Below are 12,400 nucleotides of genomic sequence, written 5' to 3' on the forward strand. Positions count from 1 at the left end.
GCATAACCTCATAGGTTTGACTACGTAAAAACCTTCTCTCCCTGAGTTTCTTCCAAAATTAGATGGGAAGCAAATGTGAGAAGTCTTGAACCAAGTGAAATATTAATTAGGTTCATGTACAGTTTGAAGTGTTTGGAGTTTGCTTGCTATTGTTTTTTGCTAGTGTAAGCCTTTAAATACATACACATTTGTTTCTAAACAAACTGATTTATTAGGTGAATTTTAGTTTTATTTTTGTTGGAGACAGAATGTTATTAGAACAAAAAAAACACACACAAAAAAAGTTGAGGTTACATTCCACTCCCCAGAGGCAAACATTTTCAAATATTTTAGCTGTTTCTCTTTGTGGTTATCTTCATATTTCTAAATAACATGTTTAAACTTCTGTATCTTGATTCATCAATTCTGGGTGTTTATTGACTTACTATACCATTTTCCACTTACATCCATTTCCTATCCCCATTTTTCCAACATAAATATATCTATTTTCTTTTTTAATTAAAGCAATATTCAATTTGTATTTACTGGATATTTAAATATCACTCAGTGCTGAGTTAAGTGGTTAACTATGATTACCTCTCCTTTTTGTGCAACTGGTTTTTTTTTTTTTTTGAGTTAATAATTGTTCCTCCTTAAAATTTGCTGAGACTTCTAGACCCTACTACCATTAATAGCAATTCAATTTAACTTTCCACATGGTAAAACCAATCAGAAGATTATTTTGCCCTAGAGTCCTCCATCCCCCACTTCCAGTTGGGACTAGTTGCTCTCTAGGCCTAAAGTATAGTTGTCATCCTGGGTTTTCCTTCAGCATCATCCTGAGAATTTCCTACACACCTTTTTTGCTTCCTGAATCTCGTGCCTCCTTTTTGTTGTTTAATCCCTCATTGTGGTGGAGCACATCATTCTTCAGCTTCCTGAGAAAAGACAAATGGATAAGGAAGGGAGCTGAGGGGTGTCACCATTCAAAATGCACATTTTAACTGAACCCTCCTATTTCCAGTCCAACATCTCACTCCCTTTCCTTCTTCCTCAGTTTTTAATCTCTTCATGATAGGCTCTGAAATAAAAATTATTTCAGAGAAAATAATTGTCAAAACTAAAATATATTTCATTTGCAAAAGATAGGATTTGTTGTAGGAAAAATGAATTTATAGGTCCAAAGCTTGGAGTAGTCAGAGTAAAGGGTTTTTACCATAAGTCATACAGTGGGAAGGATATAAGTTATGAAGTAAGGGCACTTCTCAATACATAGGGTGAAAGTAAAAGCCCTTTCTGAGCTCCAGGAGGGCATCTTGGGCAGGGGGAGGGAAACAACAAACAAAACAAAACAAAACAAAAAACAAAAAGCAAAACAAACAAAAAAGAGAGTAAGAGAGTGGAGACGCAACGAGAGTCTACTTTCTCCCCTGCCATCTTGGAATCAAAATCTCAGGGAATGATGGAGACTCACAGATAGGCATTACGAAACAAGTGGGCATGCTTGTGCTCCAATTCTCAGAGCATAGCCCAAGAAGCCGCAATACAGCAGACGGGCAAGGCAAAACATGCTGAGAGGAAGACAGTGCGTCATGGCAGGATGTCACTACATGATACTTATGACTATGGATCCCAGTTACACCCAGAAGATGCCAACACACAACATACTTCCCCGGGAAGTATCAGAAACCACCTAGGAACTCAGATCATCCTGTAGGTACTCAGGAAGACAGGTGAGGAGATGGGAGGAGTTTCTCCTCCAAAGAGTCTGAGTTAAACTGAAAGAAACAGTTTTAATCCAGAATGACTATGTTATCATGAATGGAGAGTTACAAGTGCAGAAATGCAGGTTAATGCACAAATTGAGTTAAGCTATAGAAAAAAGAGAAGATAACATTTCCGCACATCCATCTGGTAGTGTGTAAATTGCAAGCTGCTAATTAACATTAGTGGTTTGGTCTAGGGTTTAGCAAGAAGTCATGCTCACTTTAATTTATATCCCTGGTTGATGGTCACAGGCTATTTCCTTATAGCAGTTCTCTGCCTTTGAGCATGGGACTTTTATGTCACACGCAGAAAGCCACAATGCAGTGATGGGACAGCATCCTCTCACCTCTATTTCTGTACACACTGCATGTTAGCCATATCTACAATAATGGCTGTATTTCTTACAGAGCCCTCCCAAACTGAGATGATTACCCAGAACTTGGGTTTACTGGCAAAGGGAGAGGCTGGTGGCTGGCCACTATCTTAGGGGAAGAGGGAAGAATTGCCTACACAGTGAAAGTTTTAAGACCACAGATCTCAAGCCTTAGTTCACATGAAAATCACCTGGCAGGCTTGGTAAAACACAGATTATTGGATCACATTCCCAGAATTTCTGATTCAACAGGTCTGGGGTGGGGACCTGAGAGTCTGTACTTCTAATAAGTTCCCAGGCAATATTGATGCTGCTTGTCTGGGGACCACACTTTGACAGAACGACTGCCTTTAAAATATACTCGAGGCTCAGGTCAAAATCTCCCTTACCTATCAGACTACTAAAGCAAAATAAGTACAGTGTATCTGTCCCTTCCCCCTTTCTGTGCCCAACTAAGCTACCTGTAGCAGTTAGGAATGCATTCAGCTGCAGATAACAGAAAACCCTTCTATCACTGTTAATCAGGATGGGAAGAGCACAGTGTGTCATAGCAGGATGTCACTGTATTATATTTATGACTAGGGATCCCAGTTACATCCAACGGATGCCAACACATAATACCCCAAGGCAGAAGAGGCTGGCTGGACAACTTCACTGCATTTGGGAGTCAGTGTACAAGGACCGGATATTTCTGGCCAGGAACAAATAAGGAGATAAAGAATTATATGGCAATGGACAATGCAAGGATGGCACAGTTTCTCAGAGAGATCATAAAGGCCCCATGTTCCTGCTAAACTCTGCTCTGCCAATGGCGTTTTGCTATGTCTAAGAACTAGCTCTCTAGAAAGAGTGGGAAAAACCTGATCTGCAGCATTTGCCAATTTCCATGGTGAAAATATTCCCACCATGGTGATGTCACTGAAGGCAGAGTTAGAGAGAAGTGGGCACAATACCAGCTCCAGCAGCAGCTCTACCCTCCTTAGGATATAGCTTTGATTCTCGAGGTCTCCACTTTATCTCTCAAGATGGCTGCAGCAGGTCTTGTTATTAAGAAAATCAAAGGTTTTCCAGCAGCCTAACCCACCAAATTACTGCCTATGTCTTATCAACCAAAAGATAGCTGATGGCTTGTTAGCTGGAAGATGACTAAAGGGAGGGAGGTTGGAGCAGCTAACAAACAGTGTCTGTCCCCACTTCTCTGATACAATTTTCTCTTCAAGGTTGCCCTTAATATAAATCTGACTTCACTTATATAAAGAGAGAGGAAAACACACAGTGATACGCTCTGCTCTCTATTCCTCCCAGAAGTGGCCTGGAGTTACACACCACCTCGGGATAGCATAGTTACAAGCAGTATTTTATGGGAGTAGTGTCAGGCTGAGCCAAAGCTGGGAAGTGTACCTGATTTGTTGGTCAGTGTTGTGAAGGCGTGGTGAGCTCTTCCAGGCTGACAACACATAGCTGATGTGGCTGAGGATGTAGAAGCTGAGTATGATACAAGACTCTCCATGAAGGGCCATTTTCCTGTTCAGATGATCCCTTTTTTACTGTACCTCACTGAAGTGAAACTGAGTTATTCTAGAACACAGTGGACCAAGAGCAAAACTGTCAGCAGGACTCAGGCAAACAAACTCCTGGCATCCTCCTCAATAAGTCAGATATCCATTCCCTTTTTCCAGAGCCCATATGAAAGGTCTGAGACTCTGAGTGTGGTACCTATTGATTATCTGGTAGCAGAAAAAACAGTTAGACTGAAGCTTGCAAGAGTGGGTATTAATCCCATTCTTTCAGTAACTATCTCTGTGACCTCGAACCCGTCACATCTCTTCTCTCAGCTTCAGTTAGCTCATCTGTAATTGAAGGAGTTGAACTGTGTGCCTTTGTCCTATGGGTCATCTGAGCATTTAAGCAGGAAAAGCAGCTAAATATTTTTAGGAGAGTGACAGGGATAAAAATTAGATTTCAACCACACTGCTGTTAATATTAAATGGCTACCTAATCAGACCTCTCTTCCAAATTAATCAGTAATGATTTAGATCATAACTTACAGTTTGTGAAGTGCTTGCTTCTATATTTTTCTCCCATCAACCAATTTGAGGTAAGTAGGGCAGGCATTTTTATCTCCATTATTTTCCTCCTCAGGGTAATGTACAATTCTCACTCTAGGATTCCCATAGTCTACAGCAGCAATTCTCCAAGCATGGTCATAGGCCACTTGCATAAAATCTCTGCAGGACACCTATTACAAATTCCTCTTCCTGGACTCTATTCCAGATCCACTAAATCAGAATCTCTAAGGTTGAGGCCCTGAGATTTGTTTGCACTTTTGACATAACATCTCCATGTGATTTTTATATAACCCAAATTTGAAAATCACTATTTTAAAAAATATATTTGGGGGTACAAGTGCAGGTTCCTTGCATGTATATATTGTGTGGTGGTGAAGTCTGGGCTTTTAGTGCACGCATCACCTGAATAGTGAACCCAATAGGTAGTTTTTCAATCCTCATACCCCTCCCACCTGTCCACTGTTTAGAGTCTCCAATGTGTAAAGGGAGCTAGCATTTGAGGCCTATTATGTGTCAGGCACTATACTGGCTGCTTCATATGAGCTCTTTCATTCAATACTCATAACAACTCAATAAAGTGCATATATATACACATATATACTATATATCTATATACAGTTTGTCAAAAAACTATTTTGGAGTACTTTTTTATACTTATGGAAAAGTTGCAAAGACAGCAGTGATAACATACCCCTCACACAGTTTCATTGCCCCTATTGTTATCACCTTATGTTACCTTGCTTAGTTTGTCAAAATTAAGAAATCAACATAACATTGGTACATTACTGTCAATTAAACTCTCAATTTTATTCAAATTTCACCAGCTTTTTCATTAATGTATTTTTGTATGTTCTATAATCTAGTCCAGGATACTACATTACTTTAGTTGTCCTGTCTCCTTTGTCTCCTCTGATCTGTGACAGTTTCTCATTCTTTTCTTGTTTTTCATCACCTTGACAGTTTTGAGGAGTCCTGGTCAAAGTAGTACAAAATAGTAGAATGTTCCTCATGTTTGGTTTGTCTGATGGTTTTCTCATGATTAGACTGGGGTTATGGGTTTTTAGAGAGAACACAACAAAGGGAAAGTGTCTTTCTCATCACCTAATATCAAGGGGTACATAATATCTATATGATATCACCTGATGATGTTAATAAAGTCTATGTTTGTAATCCCAATTCAACCAAATAGGAAACAAGTTTATCAAGCCTAGTGTTCCATAACTGCTAAGTGGCAGAACCAGGATAAAGTTTCATTTCTTTTCTCTGCCATTTTGGTTGCAAGTGACCACTCTAGTTTTATTCTCTTCCCATAAAACCCTCCATTTCAGCTCAATTTGCCATTCTCTGTTGTTTCTTGCTCTACTCAACTCCCCTATGTTTCCAAGTCTTTTTCAGTGTTCAGCTCAAATCCAATCTGCTCATTGAAATTCTCCATGATCCCCAACACACTCCTTTCACAAAATTCTAGATGCTCCTCTAATTTTCCACTTAGCACATATTGTCTTAACCGCTGTCTTTCCAAGCCAAAATGAAACAATAATGGGGAGAGACCAGCCTGTATGTGAATCCATTTGCTCCTGAGCTGAATAACATTGGTGTCTTACCTTCTGTAGTCTTTCACACTGTATTCAGAGGAATGCTTCTGTTAAAACAAACTAAATATGGCCTGAGAAGGACTCTGTACTTCTATATTTGAGTCCTTGTGGATGAACTGCAAGCTAACTTAACAGGTAGACAAGATTGAAAACCTAACTTAGGAGTATGTGCCTCTAACAATCGCTGAGTCTTGGCCAATCCCAGCAGCTATACTTCAACCCATCATAGACTGCTGAGTGTTTAAACTGTGTTCAAATAAGGCAGACGTCAAGCTGTAACCAATCCATCTGTTTCTGTACCTCACTTCTGATTTCTGTATGTCACTTTACTTTTTTTGTCTATAAATTTGTTCTGACCACAAGGCATCCCTGGAGTGTCTTTGAATCTGCTGTGATTCTGGGGGCTAGCTGATTCACCGATCGTTCATTGCTCAATTAAACTCCTTTAAATTTGATTCGGCTGAAGTTTTTCTTTTAACACTTCTAAATTGCAAATCTATACCATTACCATGCTTAAAACTTTTCAATGACTCCCTATTATTTACAAAATCCAAATGTCTACCCTTAACATATAAGGCTCTTATGAGCTAAGGCTTGCCCATTATTTCATTTTATCTCTAGCCATCACATCACACTCCACTCCACAATATCCTGCATTCCAGTCATGATGAACTACTGGCGATTTCTAAGTGCCCTGTGACTCTTCTGAGCCCTATGTCTCTACACATGCTCTATTATCACTGAAGAGACCATTATAGAAGACTCCGGTTCACCCTGGCTGATACAACAGGAACAACTATAACATTATGTCATAGACATGTGAAAAGTACGGAAGTTGTCCAGCAACTCAACAATGCCATCAAAGACCCAGGGTCTTTGTATCCTTTTGCTTTGCCATCCTCAGAAAATGTGATTTGTCCTCAGGTTGGCTCCCTTCATAGTCACAACATGGCTGTGGTAGGTTTAAGCATTCCTTCCAAGCACAGCAATGCCTAGAGACAAAAATAAAAAATAAAAATAAAAGAGCTACCTCTTCCAATGTTTCCCTCTTAAGGTCAAGAGACATTTCCAAAGCCCTTCCAGCAGACTTTTTCTTATATCTCATTGGCCAGAACTGGTTCATATGCCTACTCCCCTAAGGTAATCAAACAAGAGGAATGGGCCTACCACAATTATCTTAGACCAATTAGCGCTTATTCCTAAAGGCAGGGATAGTCACTCTCCCTTGGGTCAAGTAGAGGAGGGGACACTTGAGCAAAATCTCAACTCTGCTGAAAGGAAGGTAATTGGTATTTGGTGGGCAGCCAGAGGTATCTGACACACTGCTGTTACTGCCTTATCCTTCTTGTCTACTAGGCAAACTCCTTTTTATCCTTTAAGACTCAGCTCAAATATTACCTCTTGCAGGAAGCCTTCTCTGATATAACCAAGCAGCACTGAATGCTGCTTCTTCTGATCCCCCATATTACTGGGTTCATAACTCTGTGATAGCACTTATTACGTACCTATAATTCTGCTACCTTTAGAAAAAGTGAAACCTTGAAAGAAAGCACCATTTTCCATTCATATTTGAGTCCGACTTTGTTGAAGGAAAGAGAAGGGAAAAGAGGAAGAAAGGAAGGCAAGAAAAAAGGAAAAGAAACTCTCAGGCTGTTCATCTGTTAAATAGGGATAATTTTACTTTCTAATTGTTGTAAAGATTACGTAGAATAATATACAGAAAGCACTCAACAGAGTTCTAACACACAGAGTCCTATGTATATTTTTAACAACATGGACCTCATTTTGTATTTTTTAATACTATCCTCCTACCCTTTACACACATTTCATAGCACAACGCTTTGTATAAGTATAGTTGCTCAATAAATATGTTAATAGTTTACCTCAATCTAAAAATAAATTGCAGATTGCTGAACAAATTAAGCAACGAGCTCAGTTTCCATATCTTGCTTTCCTTTATTAGATTTCCTTAAAATTTTTTAATAACATTTCCTAAATATTCTATTAACATAACTCTTAATAGAAGCTTTCCTGCAACCATCCAAAACCTTAGATCTGCACTCTCACCTTGGGCAACTTTTCACTAGACACTCTTTTGTTTTACAGTCTACTCTTATCAGTATTCTGGGCTTCATTTCATATCTGTCCTTCTGAGGTATGCTTCCCTCCCCTTCCTAACACTTCTTTGCTGCTAAAAATAAGTGATGTCCCTTCAGAGCAAAAACACTTGGCAAATCAGTTAGCTTTTATAGGTACAGCTTTATACTGGTCTCTGTGAGATTGGGGAATGGATGAATTAAATAAAGGAAGAAGCTCACCACCATCTTCTTCTCTCCATGTACTCCTGCATTCCTCAAAGGACTTTACAAAACCCATGTAAAAATAGCAATGCCACACTCATCAAAAATGCAAAAGCTAAAGGATGCTACCTGAGATTTTGCATAACGCTAAAGAGTAAATAAAACAGCCAGTTCATAAGATCGCCAGAAAACATTTTGAGGAAGCATTTAATTAAAGGGCCCCAGGCCCAACTCAACAAAGTAGAGCTGTTGGTGATGATGATTTAATAACCACGCTTTTCCAAGGAAAACTGTAGCATATAATATAGCCAATTTCCTTTAGATTACAATGAATATCTTTTGGACTTCTCTTACCTAAATTATCTCTTGGTATGACACTGTCAGCTTGTATTCTGCCTATATTCAGTCCCTTATATATCCTGTGTTGCTTTTTGACATTAACCCTGAAAGTAGCATTGATACATTGCCTAAAATATCCTTTTCACCTATTACATATTCAACTACTTGAGATACTCTATTTCCCTACAAGTGAAAATTTTCTATGAAATTTGTTTAATAATCCTTACAACTGGTATATGTATAAACAAACATATTCATGTGGATGGATCCATATGTTCATGAGTATCAAGGCATGAACATGTTGCATACATGTATATACTCATGCACAAATTTGTATATGTACATATCCGAAAGTGAATGTACCTGAAAACGAAATGTGGTTTGATCACTTTGCACTTCTGAAACTCATCGCTGGAGTTGCATTGTCCTAATTTCTTTGAATGAAAGTAGTGAAATTGCAACACAAACTAAAATTGCTTAGAGGCCTAAATTTAAAGGTAACCAGCTCAATTTAGTACTCAATTAAATCCTATTCTGTTTAATCTGTTGGCAGTTGTGTCAACCTGCTTGTCAACTACTATCTTCTGATTTTTTTTAACCTCACCTCAAAAATCATTCTACCTTCTCTTTATTTTCTTGAGTTCATACCAAGCTCCCTACCTGCTATTCAGTATTTCATACATATCCTTAGGGCCATGGTTCTCAAAACCTGATTTCTAGGCCTCTGGTTATTAGCCATGGTGGTAGGTGCCTGTAATCCCAGCTACTCTGGAGGCTGAGGCAGAAGAATGGTGTAAACCCAGGAGGCGGAGCTTGCAGTGAGCCGAGATGGTGCCACTGCACTCCAGCCTGGGTGACAGAGCAAGACTCCATCTCAAAAAAAAAAAAAAAAAAGCTTCTTTAGATGTATAAATAATTCAAAGAGTGAGTCACACAAAATGGAGATGGGGTGGTGAAGAATTAGAAGTATTCTCTAGTGTAGATTGATATTATCACAGAATCACAGAACAGAAAGAGTACATCAAAATCCCAACAATGTTATAATTGATGGGGTATCCAGCTATTAACTTAATATCTTCAGTGTTGGGAAACTGATAGCCATCCAAAAGCATGCCTTCCAATCATAACAATGCTGTCTCATACATCAAGGTACTAACTTCTTGCAGTTTCTACCATTCAAATATTTATCATAAGCCTAGTAGAGTGATTAATCTATAGTAGCATTGAGCCACTGACCCCTTTGAGAATCTAATAAAAATGATGGGCCCTATTCATAGAAAACTACACATGAAAAATAATTTTTCTCACAATTTCAGAAAGCTTACAAGTTATGTGAAGCCGCTTCATCCATGGACTCCCAGGTAAAGACTCCCTCACTCCTGTTTTTTACTGAGTAGAGAAATGGATGAGAAATAAGCCATAGTTTCCTCCTTCAAGGACCTTACTTTCTGATAGCAAATGCATGTGAAACAGTTAATAGTAATAAGGCAGGATATGGTTAAGTACTAATCATACACTGAGAGACAGAAAATTCTACTTCTGACAACACAGCAAGATAAAATCCTTGCAAATGGCCATTGTACACTCACATTCCATAACGGAGATAAAGTCTTTGTTGAGTTCTTGTCTTATCAGAACTTATCAGCACAGCACCAGGGAGCAGAAGAAGGCTCTGGTCATGGTCTGGTACATGGTACTCAACAAATTTTTAATGAATAAATAAATCACCATTTACTTATCAGTTGTTTAAAATGCTCCCTGACCTTCCTGAGAAGAAAGTTGAAAAAAACAATAAAATAATTTCACTACCTTCAAGCTTCTTTAGGAATAGCATTTCCATTCATCCCACCTCTTAATTCAAAAATGTCAGTCTTTCTAAACTCAAAATAAAACTCTATGAGACATGTTTTAGGTGAGTTGGGAAAGGTTAAAAGAAATGTGTCCAAAGTTACAAAAGCGACACTACAGAATGAATCCAGAAGGTTCTCATTCCAATAGGATCTCAAGAAGGAAGCACTGGTACTTCCATTTTAATGTCTTAGTAATGATATCTTCTAACAGTAATTGGGACAGCTTTAACAAGTGAGTATTTTTCTTCTGAAATCCAGGATGTTACCCCTGCTTTTCTTTATTCATGGGGAGACCTTGAAGATTGGTTAAGGAAATACCATCAAATTAAGGTAAACAGGAAAAATGGCCCAGTTTCATAATCATTTCTTTTTTTTTTTTTTTTTTTTTTTTTTTTTTTTTTTTTTGAGATGGAGTCTCGCTCTGTTGCCCAGGCTGGAATACAGTGGTGCAATCTCGCCTCACTACTACAAGCTCCACCTCCCGGATTCACACCATTCTCCTGCCTCAGCCTCCCAAGTAGCTGGGACTACAGGCCCCTGCCACCACACCCAGCTAAATATTTTATATTTTTAGCAGAGGTGGGGTTTCACCATGTCAGCCAGGATGGTCTCGATGTCCTGACCTCATGATCCGCCCACCTTGGCCTCTGAAAGTGAGCCACCATGCCCGGCCCATAATTATTTATATTTGCTTTCAGAATTGCTCTGTAATGAAACACAAAATATTTTTTTCTAACCAGGATTGTTGTTCTTTTGTTCTTCACATGCATATTATGTATTATAAGGATGGTTTTGTTTGGTGTCATTTTGTTTAAGTAAAAGGATTTTAACTGAAGGCAAAATCTTGCAAGAGAGAAGGAGTTAACACTCTACCAACTATAAATGAAATACATAGCTTCATTTAACTCCTTATACTGTGTTTTCCCAGATAAATCAAATGATTAATGTAATATAAAGAGGGATCAGAATGTATGCATTCAGGTCCCACCTTTACCATCCAATCATTACATGGTCTCAAATCAAATCAAATCAAATCAAATCAAATCAGACTGAGGTCAGTCTGAGCCTCAGTTTTGCCACCAGTAAAATAAAACTGATAGGATAATAAGACTTGCCTCGTTGACCTCAATGGTTGAACTGAGGTTTTTGTGAGATTATTCACATGAAGACAGTCCTTTAAAACTCTGTATTAGTGTTGAGACAATATAGTTTCACCCAGAAGAGATGCTTAGTTGGTTAAGTTGGATCTACTGGTGATAGTTGGATCTACCTCCACTTGTGTAGTATCAGAGCCTTAGGGGTCAAACTGGATTAGTGGGTATAGGAGTTAAGATCACTGCCATACATACTTTTCCTTCACCTTCAACTGTACCTCAGCCCAGTACTACTAGGATTCTAACTAGCTAAACAGCATCTGAGTTGCCCCTAATTTCATGAACATTCAAAGCTATTTTGGGGAAAGGTAAGACACATTTAATTACTTTTCCAAAGTCTGATGGCAGACTAAAAACAACAAGTGAATTCAGCAACTCCAGGGTTCCAGTTTGTTATTCAATTGCCACTTGTTATTAATGTATACTACAACATAAGTATATCCTTATGACACAGTTGATAAATGAACGTGATAAAAGGGGAAAACAGTCCTTATTTTTTATTTTTTTGTTACATAAATTAACCCATTTATTATAGGCCAGTGATGTCTCAAAGAGTAGAGGAGCGTCTACTGGTCTTTCAAGTCCTTCAGTCTTCTGATGGCGGACTTTACCGTGACAGCGGAAGTGGTATTGAATGTCCAGGCACCGCCGGCCACTGTCTTAATGCAGGAACCACAGTGCCAGATCCCCACAGCTCGTCTCTTCATCTTGGTTTTGCCACAGAAAGAGCAAGTGTACTTGGCGTGCTGGCTGATTTCAATTTTCTTCACCATTCTCCGGAGGGAGGCCCCATACGATCCCGACTTTCTTGGTACCTTTGGCCATGTCGCCGCGCACTAGGTCCGAGCCCAGAGAGCACAGTCCTTTTTTTTTAAATTAACATTTACAGAGTCAGGAGAGTTCAGAAAAACAACAATTCAAAAGTGCCATCCTGAACAGATGGCTGCTCTCTACATGCTATCTCTGAAGGGGAT

At 38.9% G+C, this 12,400-nt stretch overlaps 2 long non-coding RNA genes and 1 pseudogene across 3 annotated transcripts in view; 1 reads left to right on the forward strand and 2 right to left on the reverse strand.

Moving 5' to 3' along the window:
• LOC108533837 (uncharacterized) overlaps positions 1-9,783 on the forward strand; it is a 51,326-nt gene extending 41,543 nt beyond the window's left edge. Inside the window, exon 3 of the long non-coding RNA XR_001886827.1 lies at positions 9,739-9,783. This is a non-coding gene — a long non-coding RNA (uncharacterized LOC108533837). The remainder of the gene's footprint in view (positions 1-9,738) is intronic.
• Positions 1-12,400, reverse strand: part of LOC108533836 (uncharacterized) — a 46,161-nt gene that overhangs the window by 7,250 nt on the left and 26,511 nt on the right. The window contains exons 2-3 of the long non-coding RNA XR_001886826.1: positions 3,521-3,697; positions 838-917 (exon numbers count right to left, since the gene is read on the reverse strand). This is a non-coding gene — a long non-coding RNA (uncharacterized LOC108533836). The remainder of the gene's footprint in view (positions 1-837; positions 918-3,520; positions 3,698-12,400) is intronic.
• Positions 11,927-12,251, reverse strand: LOC108533835 (putative 60S ribosomal protein L37a; annotated as a pseudogene). Its single transcript, XR_001886825.1, has one exon. The product of XR_001886825.1 is annotated as a putative 60S ribosomal protein L37a (transcript).

The sequence above is a fragment of the Rhinopithecus bieti genome, unplaced genomic scaffold, assembly GCF_001698545.2.
Source record: "Rhinopithecus bieti isolate Rb0 unplaced genomic scaffold, ASM169854v2 scaffold_11161, whole genome shotgun sequence".
Classification (NCBI taxonomy): Eukaryota; Metazoa; Chordata; class Mammalia; order Primates; family Cercopithecidae; genus Rhinopithecus; species Rhinopithecus bieti.